Genomic DNA, 15,914 nt, shown 5'->3' with positions numbered 1-15,914 from the left:
CATCTCTCACTGCTCCTGCTCCTCTCACTGCATCTATTACTACACCTGCTCTTCTCCCTGGGCCCCTTGCTCTTCCTCTTCCTCGTCCAGCCATTACAGTGTTTGTCTTTTTCTGTTTCCAAAAACATCACTCCTCAAAGTCCTCCTTTTATTGTATAGGTGTCAATGTAATAGGAAGCCAGACTGGAATCAGCTGTGGTTGGCCCAATTTACCCAACATAAATAAGCTGTGGGTCAATTATTCAATTGTTTGTTTATTATCAGCTAAGATATATTTTTTTTGAACTGCTAAGGTTTGGAATATTGTTTTTGCTATTGTGGGATGGTGTGTGTTAACATTTGTAAATACTACAAAAACAATCCATAATTTTGTTGGGAGGTATAGCTTGTCTGTTAAGAAAATGTAAGCATTGTGGAAATGTGTTCACTGACTGCATAATGTGTGAAAACGACATGAAATGTGTGAATGGTATGGCCACAAAAGACCGATGCTGTGCTAATTGTGTTTAGAGTTTTGAAAATGTGACAACTGGTTGGACAAACGCTTGTTAGCGACTGAAAAAAACTGTAATTTAATTATGGACAGTGGTTCCACACAAGCAAATTGCTTTTTATTAACATTAATGGAATTTTTTGAATCTATGTAAACTCCTTGTGTTGGGAAAACACAACTGAATGGGGAAGAATCTATGTGAAATATTAATGTTGAACTAACTCAATGGAATTGCTTCCCTGTAACTTAAATCGGTTAAGTTAAGTGAACATGCAGTAGTTTATTTAAAACTGTCCAAATAGGTTACATTCAAAAAACACAAGGAGATTTGTTTCAAATAACTCAATTAAATTATGGACAGTGGTTCCATCCAATTAGTTCTTGTTACTTTAACTCAGTAGTATCGATTTAAAGTTACTCCTTTCAAAGCAGCATTTGTTTGTCTGTGATTGTTTTGTAGAGTCATAAAAAGACAAGATATGTCACAAATTATCAAACTGTATTTGTTCAACAGTTGCAATAAACAGTTTTTAACAGCCTGCTCTCCCATACATTCAACTCTTTAAACTTGTGCAAATGTATTAACATCATCAAAAATTACTTTTACACATTGAATTTGCAGAAGTCTTTTGAATTTTTTTGAACAGTGTAAATTAAAAATCTATAAACTTTGGTAAAAGAATTACAACTTTTTTCTTTTTTTTACAAATTCACACAATACAATAATATAACAAAATCCTCCATGCAACCAAAACGTCCAGATGGCAATGTGTCTAACGATACGTTTAACAATTATCAAATGACATATAACTGCTAAAATGTACTAGACATCTTTCACAGAAAATAACAGATGTACCAAGCACCAAATAAGCAGCTTGCAACTAAGTTCAACAATTTTGAACATTGAAAATACAACAAGTGTAACCTGCAATAGAAAATCAAAATATTGCCCTTTTTTAACATTAAGGACTGTTCCTGGAATGCCAGAATGTTAGAGTCCTTACTCAAACACATCAGAGAAAAGCTTTGTCTTCAGTGTTTGGACTTTATTGGACAACTTGTTGCCATCTAGCTCCAGAATTATTTTTTGAAGGACTTCGAATGTGTACCTTAGTTCAGGAGGGTAGCTCAGGTTCAGTCCATAAATCATTCCCAGCAACATGGCTGCTGCATGTGGGACACTGGTAAGGTCCTGAAGAACCTTTTGACCCTCTAATACCACTCCAAGATCTGCTGGGCTGTCTTCCATGTCTGCACCTTCATGTCTTATGACATAAATTCCCATAACAGTCTTCTGGATCGCCTCCTCAGTGCTGTCAACGTCTGTATCCTAGAAGGGATATTAAAAAAATAAAAAAATAAAGTACTCTTAAATTCCTGTGTATTAACTTTAACAAAACATTAAAGGGTTAGTTCACCCAAAAATGAAAATAATGTCATTAATGACTCACCCGAGAATACTTTTTGTGCGCAAAAAGTAAACAAAAATAATGACTTTATTACACTATTCATTTCCTTCTCTCTGGGCCTCGAGTGAGTTCACGTAATGTAATAGCGTAGCGTGTCTGTGTTGTACGTCGCACGTAGGCTCACTATTGGCTGACGCTGGTCATGTGTGTGTACAACACAGACGCGCTACACTATTACACTACGTGAACTCAGTCGAGGCCCAGAGAGAAGGAAATGAATAGTGGAATAAAGTCGTTATTTTTGTTTACTTTTTGCGAACAAAAAGTTTTCTCGTCGCTTGATAAACTTAAGATTGAGTCACTGTACTGCCCTACAAAGCAAAAAGGCAGTAACTACGCAGAGTGCAGAACTGAGAAAAATGACTTTAAAGTTATCCTGTTATCCAGCCTAAGTAGTTGTAGGTAGATTATTGGACATGTGGCTGTTTTGTTACTTTATATTAGCTTATTCTTTGTAAATATCAATCCTCATATTTAATTTGATATTTTACCCCTATTTTGCAGTTACTGTATTCTTGCTTTGTATTACTTAACAAAAAACGTGGCACAATACCAAGGAAAAAGGCAGTAACTACAGATTCTCCAAAAACTATTTTGCCACAACTTGGGCTCTGGGTGTGTTAGATACACTGTATTTGAAACAATTGGAACCATTTGTTTTTCTGAACATGGATATACCAAACCCAAACTAATTTGACCATTTTAGGTCAATATTTTCCACCCGGAAGCTGTTCTGGTGCTAAAACGGCTGCTTAAAGTCTCACATTGCTAAGCTGTATCAAGGCCCAAATGGGGACAATTTATTTTGAATAGGACCACATTATTTATGTGTGAGTATTAGATTAATGTGTGTCTGGGGGTGTTTCTGTATCTGTAATGTAGTATCTGCTATACCTACAAATCACATTAATGTTAAAGCACTGCAAAACAACTTTTCTTTGGAGCAATAATAGGCAAGTTAAACTCCAATTCAACAGAGCAAAGCAAAAACATTTTGCCAAAGTGTTTCTAAGGCTTTTCAAACTCTTATGATAACTAAGATAAACAAGTTGATGATTTTAAAAGGTGCAGTATCTGTTTCAGTAGGTTTATAAACACAAAGTACGGAATGAAATGAATACATGAGACAGATATTTCAAATTTTTAAACATACATTTAATAATAGATTGTAGATTACAAATATATATATATATATATATATATAAAATAAAAAATAATGATAATAATAATAATAATAATAAAAATAATTTATGAACACATTTCATATGGTTATTACTCCTCATCCTCCACAACATTGCTCACAGGCAGGGAATACCAGAACACCCTCCTGTTTGGTGGCATGAGAGGACAAAGATTACAGATGATGTCTCTCTTCTTGACCTCCTCAACCCCTCTATTCTGTGGTCGCAAAAGATTGGGCACCTTCAGCGAGAATTTCTTCATGAGGAAGTCCAATTCCATAAATTCATTATCCGTATGGGACAGTTTGTAAAAGAGGCTCTTGGAGCCACGTCGCACCTGAATCTCCGCCATCTCCCTAAGCTTTGGTGCTTGCGCTTTCTTGACCTTGACGGTGGAGTGGCCATCCCTCCAATCTAGCAAATTGGCATTCTCCAATTTGACAACATCCACCTTTCTGGAGTTGGAGCTTGCCACAACACTCACAAAGTCCTCGAAGTCGTAGACCACACCACCTGGACGGCTCCTCATTTGCTGCTCGACACCATGGTGGAAACTGTCTGCGCTCATGAACGTGTGTCCCCTCTCAAAAAACTTTAGTGTGATGTCCTCCTGTGAAATGGTGTCACTGTTCACAAGAGTGACAAGTGAGGATAGATGGCACCAGTTCTTATTCTGTGCACTGCAGTTCTCCACCCAGAATATGGTGTGCCGTACATCCCGCTCCTTCTCCAGTGCAGTTGTGTATGCTGATGTAATTTCCGCTGCACTTCGCCCAGCCATTCCCTCGTACCACAATACAGAGATGGTGTTTTTTTTGTTAGTTTTTTTCCCCACTGAGGCAAATGTTTCGTGGTATGCCACGATGCGACGAGTAAATACTGCTGACTTGACTCCTGGCATGCGTGGCAGCATTATCACCTTCTGGAGGTCCACGCTCCGAACTGATGTCATGTCCGGCCAGTCCCTCTCTGCATCTGCCTGGTAGCTTTGGCGGCTCTCTAGGGCAGACTGCTTATGTTTGTTCCACCTTAGGTACTCACTCTAGGCAATCTGAGCTTTCAGTCTCCCCTGCGTGGCAGTTCGCATGTTCAGCATGTTCCAAACAGTCCTCACATTGCTCCTCCCCAAGTTTGGCAAAGCTGATTTTTTTGTCTTTTACCATCTTCCTGTATGCTTCATAGGAGCAGGCGTTTCCTTTATCCAGGTAATCTGAATGCATCATCTTTATTGTGATGTCACTTGGCAGGTACCGTCGATTTGGGGCATGCTCCCGTCTGTAATGGCTCACACAGGGATGGAAGGACTCAATGTGGTCATCAAGGGTCTTCACGTCCATCTTGTTGACTGCAGCCTGTCTTCCTCTCTGGTCCTTGGATGGAACCAGTGGCCTGGTGTTCAACTTCCCCATCATGGAAATGACTAGACTGTCATTTTTTGGGTGATAGCCCAATGATGACAGGAAAAACATTTTCCAGACCTGTCTTGGCTCTCCTTTCTGGTTTTGCAGCCGGTAGATGAATGAGCGGCCACGGCGACTTTCTAGGCCGGTTGTTGTTCTTTTGGTTGGCATTGGGGTAACTGAGTAAAACATCCATGATCGTCTTTCTGTGTAGGTCATCTCCCAGTATTGACTCCATATCTCCCTCCGTCTTTCCTCTGAAATTTGGTCTGTACACCTTTTTCGACATTTGGCACCACATGGCCCTCTCATTGGTGGTCGACTTGATTCCACATCAGGCTGTGACCCTGGCTGTGGCTCTGGCTGGGGCTCTGCCTGGGGCCCTGGCTGTGGCTCTGGCTGGGGCTCTGGCTGGGGCTCTGGCTGGGGCTCTGGCTGGGGCTCTGGCTGGGGCTCTGGCTGTGGCTCTGGCTGTGGCTCTGGCTGGGGCCCTGGCTGTGGCTCTGGCTCTGGCTGGGGCTCTGGCTCTTGAACTTGTTCCCCTGGGTCTCCAAGTTCCACTTCAGTCAGTGTCATCGTAGGGGTTGGGACATAATCTAGGTCTGTAATGTCATCGAATAAGCTGTCCACGCTGGTGGTATCCAAAGTGTCCAGGATGGTCCACTCCATTTCTTCAGCGGGGGGCAGGACTTTCTGCCTCTTTGATGGAATATCAACATGTGTATCTTAAATGAAAAAGAGAGAAAATTAGTGGCATGAATGTAAATCCACATCTGTCTGTGTCTGTCTGTCTGTCTGTGTACTGCAACAAATTGTTATTATTATTATTATTATTATTATTATTATATGGACCTACAGGACAGCATCTTCACTCTGATCAATATATGTATTGATGTCTGTATATCATAATATTTCATTGTACAGGAAATAACTTAAATTAGGTCCATGACAAAATAATGGATGAATTAGGCTAACACAATAAATTAATAATTTTGCACCCTTAATGAAAATGAAGAAAGAAAAGCCAACACACAAAAAGCAGCCTGGCTTCATAAGTTACATTAGGCCTATAATAGGATAAAACATAGAAGCTTGCTTTCATGCAGAGGGACAACATTTTCATAGGTTAATATAATTAAGGGGAATCCAAATTAAATATATAATTTTATATTCTGAAGAAGAAACCGTGCAATAAATAAATGCTTAGGAACAGGAACCAATGTGTTTGAGCCTTAGCGCTAAGGGGGGTGTAAATACCTGCCGGCTCGCTCTGTCTGCAGAAGTTTGTTTTTGTTGAAAGCATGGATGCTTACAACAGTAAAGAGAAAGATGTCAGTTTTGCTCACAACTTGCTAACTTATCTAAACAGCGGACATAGTCTTCAAACAGCGGCCGCGAAGAGAGTGTGTTTTAAGTTGAACAGACACCTGTCACGTTAAAGAATAACTGTTACACCGATAGCTGTGTTTATGGACACATATATTCTCCTGCTGGACAACAACGCTGTGAATGATTAGCCTATGAAAAAAGAAGACGCCGTTCATGTAGGCTAATAAGAGCGAAGAAGATCACGCTGACTGCTTGGATGTTATGGGATAGCCTGATGCCTTAAGAAGTTTTACCTCCGCCCAAAGGTTATCTTTTGGTGCTGTGTATGTTTGTCTGTTCGTTAGTAAGATAACTCGAAAAGTACTGTACGAATTTGGATGACATTTTCGGACAACATGGGTATTAGGACAAGGAACAGTTTACTACATTTTGGTGGTGATCCGGAACACGGGACATTTGGAATTGCCTCAGTGACCTATTAGGCTACCTTGACAGAGGTTAGTGCTCACCGAGTGCTTTTCTAGTTATTGAATATTTTTTCACCGCTGGTTGGATTATAACTTTGTGACATGAACAACAAAATGATGACATGGCATCGGCGATGATGCGAAGTTACAGAGAATAAAGTTACAGCTCGAAGCAGGGAGGATCAGGGGCAGGTTAGCAAAGCTATTTAAAACATCGCCTGTCAATTAGCATAATGCTATCTGAATGGACCTCTGAGAGGAAGTCCCGCCCTGGCGGCTGACAGGAGTTTATATTGTGATAGCCTAGCCTCTAAATGTTTAATCTGTCACTCTTACTTACCATTCTCCGGGTATTTTCTTTTCAACGCCAGTTCGACCATCTTCTTTCCCCGGCTTTGTGCCATCTCAAACAAAATTTGTGTTTAGTTAGAAGGGTAAAAATGTTAAAACCGTCCCGTGAGGATGCCGCGAAATCAGCTGTGTGTTCACCATGGCAACAGTAACTACACTGCGCAGCAACACGGTTATTTTTTGTTAGGTAAAACATAACAAGAATACAGTAATGGATGTTACTGTATTCTTGCTTTGTTTCACTAGGGCTTTTTGCAGTTACTGTAGAAACGACTACCATTTTTCTCCAAAACAACTCACATTTGAGATAAGATGTTTTGTCACATAACAAAGGATGCCTTGAATGTCATGAAAATGATAATAACTCATTTTTGACCAAAAATGCAGTTACTGCCTTTTTGCTTTGTAGGGCAGTGTAGTCCCATGGACTACTTTGATGATGTCTTTATTGCCTTTCTGGACATGGATAGTATACCGTACATACATTTTCAATGGATGGACAGAAAGCTCTCGGACTAAATCTAAAATATCTTAAACTGTGTTCCGAAGATGAACGAAGGTCTTACGGGCTTGGAACGACATGAGGGAGAGTCATTAATGACATAATTTCCATTTTTGGGTGAACTAACCCTTTAAAGGGGTGGTTCAGGATTTGACATCGGATCTCATTTTCAAGTGACCCTGTTTGTTATTTATCAGTGGAGACAGTTTAAAAAAAAAATTCTTCCAGTCCTTACTTTTGGATAGTTCGCCGGTGCTAGGCTAGCACGAGTCAACGGTGCACGTTAGCCTGCCATTAAAACAGTTTTACCCACTCCATAGAACACCAAAAGCAAATAAATTATAACGCCAGACTATCGATGTAAATGTCTGTTGAGAGAATAATGTTAGAAATCAAAGTACTCTGGCATCTCAATTATCGCATTACATTTACAATACAATTGCGTGATTGTTATGTGGACCGGCTCTCTCGGTTTCCTTGGTAACCAAATATAACTCCGCCGCAGCGGTAGACTGCTTATAAATACAGGGAACAAATTATAACTAATGCAATGTGATGAAAGGGTAGTTTGATTTCTAACATTATTCTCTAAACAGACATTTACATCGATAGTCTGGCGTTATAATTTATTTGCTTTTGGTGTACTGTGGAGTGGGTAAAACTGTTTTTAATGGCAGGCTAACGTGCACCGCTGACTCACGCTAGCCTAGCACCAGCGAACTATCCAAAAGTAAGGGCTGGATGAATTTTTTTGAAAACTGTCTCCACTGATGAGTAACAACCAGGCTCACTTGAAAATGAGGTCCGATGTCGAAAATCCTGAACCACCCCTTTAAGCATCCTTGAAAATACAGCAACATTTTAAAAAGCACCTACTCACCATATACTCCCAAACCAGACTGCTAGGGTCTGCGTTCAGACTGCGTTCAGGTATGCACAGAGAGATTTGATTATGCATGCTCTCCTCACTTCAATGTCATCAGTCTAAAGATGCAAATAACATTCATCTATTATTACTTTGCCTGATTATTTACTTATACTATGGAAGTCCATGGGACCAGATGACTGTCTGGTAAAGTAATATAAAACATTTTTTATATGGAAGTCAATGGGACCAGATAACTTTTTGGTTACCGACATTCTTCTAAATATCTTCCTTTCTGTTCAGTAGAAGAAAGAAATTCATACAGGTTTGAAACAACATGAGGGTGAGTATATGATGACAGAACTTTCATTTTAAAGTGAACTATCCCTTTAAGGGTAATACAGCAAGCAGTCAAGATGTACTTCTAACAAACATTAGCCACTTTTCCAACGTTGCCAAACGTTATTAAACCGTATATGGTTATATAAACCATATCCATACCAGCTGGGCAGGATCGGCACAGAATGGAACAGTTAAACAAAGAGAATGGTTTGGTCCAATGGTGGAAAAGCAGCTGTTGAAAATGTCTTTCAATACAATGAACAAAATGTTATATGTAACATCTGTCAGTTTACAGTAATACTTTGTATTTATTGTATTTATCATGGTAATAAACCTTATCTTATTAAGTCTGTGGGTTGTTTTTATGCATGCTCATGAGCATAACCCCAAAAGTCAGTGGCCAGTGAGAGAATAATGTTTTAATAAAAGGTTTTGTTTAGTGCAGTTTTTCATACCCGTGTAGTGGGCACCAAGAGGTTTTTAATTCTTTGTCCAAGGACTCCTCCTCGGTTTGCAAACATCTTCATTAGTTTTCCGGAGTATCCATCCAGCTTGGCAAAGAATGTTGACACCAATGGGATTGTCGTAATTCTCTCAAATTCTGCACAAACCTACAAACACATGAAAATGAATTTGTTATACCCAATATAGTCTAACTAACAGCAAACAAAAAAATCAATTAAAAACTTTCAATTACCTCTTCTGTTCTGAAAAGAGCAGGCCACCTGGTTTTGAAGTCTGCAATAAGTGGTTCCTTGATCACCTCGTGCCTCCTAATTGAAAAACTCTTGTCCATCAGCATTCTAACACTTTTCTCATTGTTTTCTGACTGCCTCAAGAGTTTCTTCCGTTTCCCCTTTTGGATGGGTAGGGCAGTAATTCACCTCAGCTTTGCGTGGTTTCTTTATGTTGTATGCAGGACTGGATATACCAGCTGGCTTGTGCTTGACTGAATTTACTGCAACTTCTGTGCAGCCAAGATTTCTTAATTTCGTTCTATAGTTGCCAAGTTTATATTTTAAACTGGCTTTCCATCCACTGTATCCAGTTACAGAACCTCTCTCTTTCAAGCAAGGATGCTTTTGAACGAGTGCATCAGCTACCTGATCATATTCTGCATCAGAAGGGTAGACTTTGGACTTCACAATTTCTTCGGCAAGTCCATCTAAAATTGAGATTTTCAGTTTTGGGTCAGGACTGAGTATAGTGCCCTGTGTTTTGAAAGCTGTATTACCTTGTTCCAGTTTGAGCTCTGCATCATATGTGAAACGAGGCACAGTGAAAACAGGAGGCCATGCAGAGGACTTCATGCTAGAGGACGACTCCAGAGAAAAACTCGCAGAAGATTCAGAGTGTGTTGAAGTAGACTGAGGAGATGAAAGTAGTGCGTCACAGGATGAGATTGACAGAGCTGGTGAGGAGCATGCACTTCCACTTTGAGATGTGGCCAGATGTGGTATGGGTGAGTCATTATTGTCACCTGATGCTGTCAAAAATACCACTTTCAGTGTACTTTTGTCTTGGATTTCTGATGTGGACATGAGATTCATGAAGTCATTGTCAAAGTCTGGGTCCATGAATTTGCAATCTAAAATTTCCTTGGAGATTTGGAAAAGTTCTTGGTACCTCTGCCTGTGTTCTGAAATTTTCATCTCAAGGTAGGATATGGATTCATCTGTGTGTACTGGGGAAACCACCAACTCAACAATATCCTTCAGGTCCATTAGCACCTGCCATGCAGGCTCACCTTCAGGCACCACATGCCCAATCAGAAATGGAAGCAATCTGATCAAACTTTAATTTTCATGGGCATTCCCACCAATTGTGTAGCGCCTTGAAAATGTACAAGGAATTGTATGAGGCTTGTTCTTCTTGTCTTACCACTTGTAGGGAAACTGGAGGATTGATTTATTGAGGCATTCCAATGAAAAGTATTTCTTTGATATCAGCAAAACTAAGCAATGTGCAAGTTCTACTGGCACTACACCCTCAAAAATGTCATGAAGCACATCTGGTGGATATGCAGATAGCACATTGAAATGAGAGAGGTGCTTAGTAAAAACACATTCTCTTTTCACTCCACAACAGCTTGTACCATTCTCCAGTGCAGTTTTAACATGATCTTTATGAAGATCTTTATCTCTGAGGTTGAATGCACCAGACCGAACTTCTTTTGCCTGGAAATCATAATTCTTTCCCACACAAAACCGACAAAAGAACTCAGCTGAAAAACTTTCAACAAAGCCAGCAATACCATGTGCTGCCAAATTGTCTACCACCACACAATAAACAGTACCTTTAAGAAAGGTTCCAAGAAGATGAACAAATATGCCATATTTTTCTAGGATTGAAAGGTCACGCAGAAGAGGATCAAGGACTTTCTCATACCCATAGTGCTTTAAATCCTCACTTTTGCACAGGAGAGCCAAATATATTGAGGAGAGAGAGATGAATTAGAGCCTGGGGGTAAATTGCTCAAAGTCCAGTACACAGCAAAAAGCTTGTGTTTCTTTCGGGATGTCCCAAGTGGGTTACACACCTCAAAATCATCTGCATATAAAGTCAAATAAATTGTTAAGTCTTCCCCAGACAACAAACTGTTTTCTTTGAAGTGGGCACCATCCTGAAATGATCTATAAAAATGACTGTCACAACTAGCTGGACTAGTTCTTGCTCTGTGATTTTCAACAACTTTGTCAACAATGTCCTGCTTAGCCAAAAGCAGCTGCAAAGATTTCAAAATTGGAACGTACTGAAAGGTGTTAGTCTGTTGTTCATTAAGACTATATTCAATAGGTTCCACAATACTGAAGCTGTCTTTGTATAACTTCTTGCGCTTATATGTAGAACATAGGGAACCACCACTGCCTATTGCTGAGTGTAATGGGTTAGATGCAGAGATGGTAGTGGCTATTTCCTTTATGACAGATTCATCAGCATGAAGATTATGTTTCTCAAACACCTGTTGTACTGCAGCAACTGAGAGAGGCACAGACACAGCCTTTAACAGGTAATGTAGTTCTTCCAAAAAATCATCAATGGCTAAAGAAGGAACATGTACAATATGTTCCAGTTTTAATAGAATTGCTGCTAAATTATGAACAACAACACCAGACAAGTCATCAACCACTTCATTACAGTCATCATTCAAACAAGCATCACTGGCTTCACTACTGCCAAAATCTTGAACCTCATCAGGCTCTTCTAATTGTTCAGAGATGGTAACTACACCAGGCTTAAAATCATTGAGTGAATGTGGGTTGTGTTTTCTGTGTTTGTGTGACTTGAAGGTTCCACAAACATTTGAGTGGAAATAACAACCAGAGAACATGCAATGGACGGTTTCATTTCTCTTTAAATGACCATTTATGTGAACAAAGTAATCTCTTTCTGATGCAAGATTACTGCATGCACACAAATGACAAGTGAGGGTGGACATTTGTCTGTCATTTACTGCAGAGTGTGCAGGATGGTTTCTACTCAGATGAATCAGTAGAGCATTCCATGTCTTGAATGTACATGGACAATCTGAATATGTACAAGGGTATCTCTGACTACGACCATAATGTCTGTGCTGCAGTCTGTGATGTTTTAGTAATTTAGACCTTGAAGAAACTTCAAGTCCACAAATTTTACATTTCCACATTTCTGAAAAATAAAAAAAAATAACATACACACTCAAAATATACATTATGTCCAGAGAAATTGAAACTGTAACTAAAGATGCAAAACATGTTAAAGGACAAGTTTGGTATTTTACACTTAAAGCGCTGTTTACAGATCGTTTCTGATGAAATAGAACGGTTAAGATAGAAATTTGGACACATGCTGCTGTCCTGAGAATTTTCGGTTTCTACGGTAGCTATATTTTTGCAGTCAAGTCGAGTAGATAGTATATTTTCTACATTTTACATTACTACTTGTTATATGTTGAATTCATGTTTGCGACTTCATATCACGATCGTTGTAGTGCCCGAAGACATTTTGCATGCTCAAAGTCTAGTGTGGCCGAGGCATAAGCCATTGATTATCTAGAATCTGATATGGAACTGATAATTGTTTTCCTTAATTTAATTTAATAATTTATTTAATTTAAATAAGGTCAGGAGGTGGTGTACATGTACGCACGTTTTGAGTTAGTGCGGAAATGCGCAGAAAAACAATTCCTAAAACCACAAAACGCACTGACAAACTAAAAGATATGAGGAGCTCTTTTCCAAAACGCGATAAAAGCCATTTTTAAAAATAAATTTGTATTTTATTTCTATTAATAAACTAGTGTTGTGTCTGCAAAGATGAAATTGATGATCACCATCTCCGTAGTGAACGCGCCTATAGAGAGAGTAGCCTATTTCTTTTCGTTTATAGTTGTTTCGTTTAAAGACATTTCAAGCTTTCTTTATAGATATATTTCTCATGTCTGTGAGGCATATACTGAGTTTCGGTTAATTTGTGATGAGATGCGCTCCAGTTCACGTGCAATGCAAGGGACCGCGCCCGCGCCTACATGTCATGACTCATGATTATATTGTCTGCTATTTGCTTATTATTTATTATTTTATTGGTTGATGAAAAAAATATTAAAATTAAGATACAATTTATACAAAACGAAATTCACTTTAAAGAAAGCCTTTCTACAAATCAAAACTTAATTAAGTGGCCAAAATCATGTCTGAGCATGTCTCCCGATATATTGCGCATCCTATCTTAGCCTATGTTCACTTTTCATAATCAACATAGATGGGGAAAAAATAACATTATTATTTTTTTAACAAATATGAAACAAAATGCACTTAGTTAATGGCTACAACACGTAGCCTAATAGTAGGCCTGAATATTGTTATTACTTTACTACTAGCCTAAATGTGTTACTAAATGATGTGAATGTATTTTTAACATCGTTGTATTTAAGGACTGTATTTGTGTGTTATTTTTAAATTATTTGTTTTATGTGGTGGACAATATTGGAACGTGACATTGGAAATATTTATTTTATTTTTACTATTTAATTTATTTTACTATTTATTTTGTTTGGCTTTTATTTATTTCATGCAGTTGCACTTATTTAATTTATATTAATTTATAGTATGAGTCCCTGATTATATGTTGCATGTTCTCTTGTTGTTTTTGTTGTTGTTTTTTTTAGACAAAAAATGGATGGATTTATAGCGTTTTGAAAAAAAAATACAATTAACTTTGAATTTATCATCAACAATATTGTTGTTTGATTTAATAATAATTTTTCATGATGGTGATGGTCTCGATCTCCAGAGAAGTGTCTCCTCTTTGCCGTCTTCCGTGTGTCCATGGCGTAAAATGAGGGCGTGGGGGAAGCGGATACTTGAATATGTATAGGGGCGTGTTATTCTAATGACGATCGCTTTCAGCCGCGGCATTTATCAAGGGCAGGTATTGCGTACACCTGGATTTCAAAGGTACGCACAGCTTCATAAATTAGGCGGTGAGAGGAGTGTAAGCATAATCTTACACCAACATATACGCCCGTTTCTACGCAAGAATGATAAATGAGGGCCAGTCAGTGCTTTAGCGTCATTCGTAAAACTTTAAATACTATCATTGTGCAAAGCCGTGGGTTGTAACAAAGTTTGCAAAATTATTACTACTTTTTATAAATCCTAAAAAGGAGCTTCACTTACCTCAGCCAAAATGTTGTTTTTTCAATCAGTAAAGTTGTGGCATTCCTTCATTTCACCAAATTTAGGCAGTGATGAACTGGAAAAACCATAATGAAAAACGTACTGTCATAAAAAAAGAACATCAGAAAACATATCCAAACATATCAAAATATATCCGTCTACAGGCGAATGAGCTTCAGCCAATTTTACTGGGACTGTAGCTTAGATTAAAGCACTGGGATGTTTTGTTATTAGACATTCTAAAACGTTTAATGTGTTTAATGTACTAATACTAACCATTCACACTAATAAAGCATACTATGTACAGAAAAGCAAATTTACTCACAGGTTATAAATGCTTAAGCTGGTGAAATACTTAATACTGAGAATTTAATATTAAAAGATCAAATTCTGTAACGTTAAGTTACATACCTTATTAATAAACTACTATTAATAAAGAATTATTAATTATTAATAAAGAATATGAACTAAACGCGTTGCATTCATATGCTGGGTTCATCTGTTTATCTGCACATTGTAAGGTTTATCATATATATATATATGTCTCCAGCTCTCTAGGTTCAGTCAAACGACCACTCTTCCCGATGTGTAACTCAGTCCATTTATAAAAACTCTTTCCGATGAGTAACTCAGTCCATTGTCAGCCAGCAGGTCGTGAGTGTTTGGCACGAGTCCCCAGTCCTTCTCTCTCCCCGCTCTCTCATTCCTGGCAGCTTATATGCGGTCTCCACACCAATCACTGCAATCAGACACAGGTGTTCATCATCTGGACTTGACCTACTTACTCACCGCACAGCTCGCTGACTCGTCTCTCACTACAGACTTCGCGAGACCACGCCCCCCTCGCCACATACCCCCACCGCCCCGACTCAGGCCGGGGAGCCGCCCGGCCTGTAGCCCCCCCCCCCTCCTGGAGAGGAAGTCAGCCACAGCCATCTGTGCACCCGGCCTGTGGACCACCTGGAATTTAAAAGGCTGTAAAGCAAGATACCAACGGGTGATCCTTCATGCAGTGGAGCCACTGCAGGGGAGCGTGGTCCGAACAGAGGGTGAACTCCCGCCCCTGGAGGTAGTAGCGGAGGGTGAGAACAGCCCACCTGATTGCCAAACACTCTTTCTCAATGGTGCTGTACATCGTCTCTCTCTTAGAAAGCTTTCGACTGATGTACAGCACCGGCCGCTCTTCACCCCCCACCTCCTGGGACAGGACTGCGCCCAGCCCCCTGTCCGATGCGTCCGTCTGTAGGATGAAAGGGAGAGAGAAGTCAGGAGCATGTAAAAGCGGCCCGCCACACAGAGCAGCCTTTATCTGGGTGAACGCCTGCTGACACTGCTCCGTCCACTGGACCGTATCTTGTGCCTCCTTTTTAGTTAGATCAGTCAGCGGGCTAGCGAGGTCCAATTAATTAGGCACAAACCTTCTGTAATAACCCGCTAGCCCCAGGAACTGTCTAACCTCCTTTTTGGTCTTTGGCCTCGGACAGGTCGCCACCGCTGCCGTCTTATCAATTTGGGGACGCACCTGTCCGTGACCCAAGTGGAAGCCCAGATACCTTACTTCCACACGCCCACACCGCACACTTCTTCGGGTTGGCCGTGAGCCCAGCCCTTCTCAGCGTCTTCAGGACAGCACGCAAATGCTGCATATGACGCTGCCAGTCGTTACTATAGATGATAATACCATCCAAGTAGGCAGCGGCATATGCAGCATGCGGCCGGAGAATTTTGTCCATCAGATGCTGAAAAGTCGCAGGAGCCCCGAACAAGCCGAAAGGAAGGGTGACAAATTGGTGTAATCCGAACAGCGTTGTGAAAGCTGACTTTTCTTTGGACATAGGAGACGAGGGGATCTGCCAAT

At 39.8% G+C, this 15,914-nt stretch overlaps 1 long non-coding RNA gene across 1 annotated transcript; it reads right to left on the bottom strand.

Annotated features, from left to right (window-relative positions):
- Positions 1–1,153: 1,153 nt before the first annotated feature.
- LOC143742545 (uncharacterized) lies at positions 1,154–9,222 on the bottom strand. Its single transcript, XR_013205462.1, has 4 exons — positions 9,097–9,222; positions 8,855–9,010; positions 8,073–8,176; positions 1,154–1,823 (listed from the first exon to the last, which is right to left on the bottom strand). It is a non-coding gene; the product is annotated as an uncharacterized LOC143742545 (long non-coding RNA).
- Between the last annotated feature and the right edge of the window lie 6,692 nt (positions 9,223–15,914).

Source organism: Siphateles boraxobius, unplaced genomic scaffold (genome assembly GCF_051911475.1).
Source record: "Siphateles boraxobius isolate OS27281-9 unplaced genomic scaffold, OSU_SipBor_1 19, whole genome shotgun sequence".
NCBI classification, from domain to species: domain Eukaryota; kingdom Metazoa; phylum Chordata; class Actinopteri; order Cypriniformes; family Leuciscidae; genus Siphateles; species Siphateles boraxobius.
This window is presented reverse-complemented; position numbering and strand designations above follow the sequence as displayed.